The 5,000-nt window shown below is 41.6% G+C and overlaps 1 protein-coding gene across 1 annotated transcript in view; it reads right to left on the bottom strand.

The window, feature by feature from the left end:
* Positions 1–2,451, bottom strand: part of LOC101862930 (neuronal migration protein doublecortin) — a gene marked incomplete at its 3' end in the record, with an annotated part of 14,613 nt that extends 12,162 nt beyond the window's left edge. Inside the window, 1 exon segment of the mRNA XM_013080328.1 lies at positions 2,249–2,451.
* Between the last annotated feature and the right edge of the window lie 2,549 nt (positions 2,452–5,000).

A 5,000-nucleotide genomic window follows, 5' to 3' on the forward strand; every position in this document is an offset into this window, starting at 1 on the left:
AACACACACACACACACACACACACACACACACACACATCACATTATATATACGCACACCTGTGTTTTTGTCCTGACAATGTGATCACACACTCGTCATTTCAGCTGGAGACAAGCCATCTGCAAGACCAGCAGGTCCAACATTGACACGGTGTCATAATACGAGCAGCCAATCAGCGCACGATAAGGAAATCGAAAGTAAACACAGAAGACCTGCAAGACCCGACGCCTGATAGCCTGAGAAAAACAGAACAGGGATGCACAATCTTTGAGCAATATAATATTATAGTTATATACAATCGCAGAAAACAATACAATATTGACCATCTTTTGGAGTTTTATACAATCTTTATTTTTTAATTCATTCTACTGCCTGGAAATTGAAATAACAATACCGACACATTTTTCAAAAATGTTGTTTTCAGAGCGTTTTAGGGGTAATAGTTGGAAAACTCTTGTCCGTAGATATGCGGTGTGTACACATTTATTAAATGAAATGCAATTATCATCAACATCAGTATCATTACTCTTCGACCTTTATAACCATTGAAGTCGGTGAAGACACCATATCCTAAAAATACCGGGCTGGCCATTTCGTAAGAATGCCCGATTTCAGAATACCAAAGTCAAAATATTCTTTTCTAAACTGTTCTCGGGGAAGCCTTATGTTGGCGTATAAAAAAAAAGCGCTACACAAAGACACATTGAAAAATGTCTGTGAAACATAATAAATCCTTCCACATAGGAGAGCCTAGCTCCTGACAGACCCGGCTGGAAAGCAGGAGTTACACTAAGTTACAGTGGGCAGCAAGTCATATATAAGGCTTTACGAATAAGAAATGATGAATTGAATAGAAAGGCCCGCAAGTTGCGCACGTCCACGAGTGCGAGTGCAGCTTTTGAATACATGTACTCATAATGTGGTAAACTGTTCTCTGCCAGAACTGGTCTCAATGGCCATAGCACAAGCTGTTTTATACTTTTTCCAATTCTTCAATTTCGCTTGAGAAATATTCTCCTCTGCTGATGCATTGATCATTGTCAGACATTGGGACGAATTATTATTATTATTATTATTATTATTATTATTATTATTATTATTATTATTATTAATACACATTCCCACCCACCCACACACCCACTCACTCACACACACACACACACACACACACACACACACACACACACACACACACACACACACACACACACACACACACACACACACACACACACACACACATGCATATGTATGCATACTATGAAAGGTGGGCGGGTCAGATGAAAAAGAGATTGTGCCTACTTATGAACGATTGTGTGGAGAAACCCCATTGCGACCTATATTTCAGCATCATCAAACAAATGGAACCATGTGGGGCTTTTTCGTGGGTTTTTTTCGGGGCGGGGGGGGGGGGGGGTGGGGGAAAAAGAAAAAAAACTCCACTTTTTTTTTGGGTCTTTTTTAACCCCCCCCCCCCCCCCCAAATCCCTTTTTTCCCATTTCCTCGCTGCCTTTCTCGTCACGCTAAAGCGAACACGATCAAAAGAAAAAAGACAAAGGCCACTCCCACTCGCCAGTACAGGGGACAATGCATTCAAGCCGTGGGCTGGGAGTTTTCATAATAATATATACTTAGCTCTTCCAGGAAGACCTGTCCTAATGCAAAGCAAGCGACTGAGTCTTCCCCTCTTCGGCGGTTTTTATGCGACCTTCGGCAGGATTATTGTTTCTTAAATAATAAAAGAGGCACTGCAGGAAACAATAAAACACTGACCTATTTAGACTTCAGAAATAAGATCACTTTTGATTGTTCGACTTGAAGTTTTATGGTAGGTTGGCAGCAAATGTATTGAGCCCCTGTCGATACAGTATAGATCTGAACGATTCGTCGGCAAGCTATTCAACTTCGCAGGAGAACGACCAAAAAATCATTTTAAAAACAAACAAACAAACAAACGATTTTACCTTTTAAAAAGCGGTAGGTTACCTACGTTGTGAATATTTTCTTGCTTTTTCAACATTTGAATTTCAAATTTCTATAAAATATTTCTCAAGGACATGGAACCAGTAGCAAAAGATTAAGAAACTGCAACAACAAACAAACATTTCAAATGTGGAGCCTAATAAATCCTAAATGACTGAACATCGGGTTGTTTCTTTGTTTGTGTAAAGAGACGTCACAAATGTCAACACAATAATACTTAGGCCTATAATATTTAGCTTCGGAAACTAAAGAAGTAGGACCTACCAGTGGCGCCCTCCAATTACCCGCAAAAAAACCTGACATTCCTCAATCCTCCTCCTCTTCAACAAGAACACAGCGCCAGAAAGATACAATAAAATATCCCAACGAGTAATTCTGGTCCACTCTCCTCCCTCAGTGCCAGACGGCCGACAAAGTAGTTTCACGGCGAAGAAGGAGAAGGTGAAATGATATTAATTACGCACGAGTGTTCGGGTGGCACAATGCCAAGAAGCGGACGGCCCAGGGCTAGGATTAGATCAACAACATACAGTTCAATTAGGTAATGCGAAAAAAAAAAAGAAGTAGAAAGAGTAAATCGGCGTCTGTCGTGCAATGGTTAGTTTCTTCGCTGCTGCACACATAAGACACTAGTTCGATTCCAGCACTGGAGCGTTACTTTATTGATTATCTCCGGTCTTTGCGCTTGGACAAGATAAGATAAGATAAGATGATGATTGTGATGGTGTATTTAAGGCACTCCTCGAGCACCTGAATCATCAATGCCGTCAACAAAGGAGTTATTGCTTGATCCCTGTCTCTTGTGTAACGCGTTGTGCCTCAATGGCTGGAGTTTGTGGACTTACCTTGGCCGTGTTTGTTTTTTTTTAAGCTTTTGCGTACACTGACACGCTGCTGCCACTTTCGGTTGGTCAAAAAGCTCAAATAACCCATTTCGGACACTTTATAATAAGACATGACTGACTACCGAACACAATTCTGATGGGAAAAGGGGGTGGAAAGATAATGAGAGGTCGACCAGGGCTCCGTTGGCCAACAGATTGAAAATATGAGACAAGGGGGAAGAAGGCAAGCTGTGTGTATGGCAACGGCAGGCGCTGGACAAATAATTAATTAATTGGCTTGGTAAGCCATGGTACGTCTACAGTCTACCCCAGTCCTGGGACGACACCAAACCAACAACCTCTTACCACGTAATTGCACATCGAACTCCGTTGGCCACAAACATTTTACAAATTCCTTCATTCAGTACTTATAGGTCCCAGGCCTTACTCGACTACACGATGTGTTTCTTCCGGGTACATGTTATTGCAAGGGAGTGCCCTTAACTTATGTGGCATCACACTGGGATAGAGCGTGGATGGTTCTGGTGCGGATACTCATTGCGGCACTTTTGAACTCGTCGGTGTGTTTGGGGGGCAAACTATCCAACCATTTGGCTCAGCTTTAACGGAGCAGGAAATAAACGTCCAAGATTCCGCCTCTTAAATACTTACAGAGGTGAAAGAGGCAATCAATCATATCTAAAATTACCAAATAATAAACGTGCGGTGTACGATAAGAGTCCTGACAACAGAAGGAAATGTACAATAAATTATCGAATTAGTTGTGCATAGAATGAAAAACGTCAAACCATTGGTGAGATTGGTTTCGTCACATTGCCTTATTTATCATTTGCACGGATTATCCGCTTTTTTTTTCTTCCTTTTTTTTGGTAAGCGTTTTAATTAGGTCACGAGGTGACAAAGGTAAGAGGTGTTACAAAGGAGTGACAAACACACAAAAAAGAAGGAGCAGAGATAAGGACGATAGGCGTTTGATAGGAAAGTAGGAGCAAACCACAACAGGGCACCCGCCAACCACCCACATTCCCAGATTTACTCGTGCGGGAAGCAGCAGCAGAGGCAGAAAGTGACAAGTGTCCAGATTTATCCAGAGAAAAAGCCAGCGACTTAATGCGCAGACGTTTACAACAGCAGCAGCAGCTACGCCGGACAATAGCGGCTAAAGGGATTACCGCGGGATTAATGCAGGCCCGAGTGTCCCATCGCCACAGCCGGCGACCTCCAACGACGCGCCATTTTCATGCTAGGCCTAGGTGGGAAAACTGGAACTCGGTCGTGGCACTCTTTGCGTTAGTGATTTCCACAGATCGTAATGAATTAACCTGCAGGCGACAAAATTCCTACTCCAGACAGTCATACCTGCCCCTTTTTTTACTGTTGAAATATTGTTTAATTATTGTGAATGACTGAAAATCTTTTACACCCCTGTCGATTCTATTTCGATCTTCATAAGTAGGCGGGCAGCTACGATCCTGCTTTTTCGAGGGCAAACTAGGCTGAATGGAACACAACATCCTCTCAGAAAAATGAAGATACATGAACTAGATACAATAGACTTTCCTTCACGGAAGCAAACTCGCATCTTTTGTGTGAAATGGTGAGAATCCATGCTTTTAACACGGTGGTTTTTTCAAAGGCAACGCACCCAACCTGACAATAATCTTAAGATGGGAACCAGTGGGGGGGGGGGGGGGGGGGGGGGGAGAAGGACCAACTCTTTCCCCCCAATTTCAGCATAACAATAATCACACTAACACAAAAGAATTTGAGAAAGGCAACTTATCAAAACCAAAAACAACAAAAAGAAAAAAGAAAACAAAGCAAATAAACGTAGACTATTTACGTCTGAAAAAAAAGCACAATTTCATAAATAGGCATCTTATTTCCCCCCATTTATCCAAGTAACACAATTTTCCGGTTATGGAAAATTAATTCTTTAAGTTCAAAATACATCTTTACCATAATAATTCCGAAAGTGAACTCTAACTCAGTATTCAGGGTCTTTATACAGATACACAGTTGTTGTTTTTTAAAAGTAACCTATGGAAGTAACGCACAAGTTTAAGTCAATCGTACAGTACTTTCAGGTTTGTGACTTTATTATTAATCACGTTTCCAATACTATGCCTCAACAATGGAGAAAAAGTTGGGTCGCATTTTTGTTTAGCGCG

Source organism: Aplysia californica, unplaced genomic scaffold, assembly GCF_000002075.1.
Source record: "Aplysia californica isolate F4 #8 unplaced genomic scaffold, AplCal3.0 scaffold00081, whole genome shotgun sequence".
In the NCBI taxonomy this organism is placed as follows: Eukaryota; Metazoa; Mollusca; class Gastropoda; order Aplysiida; family Aplysiidae; genus Aplysia; species Aplysia californica.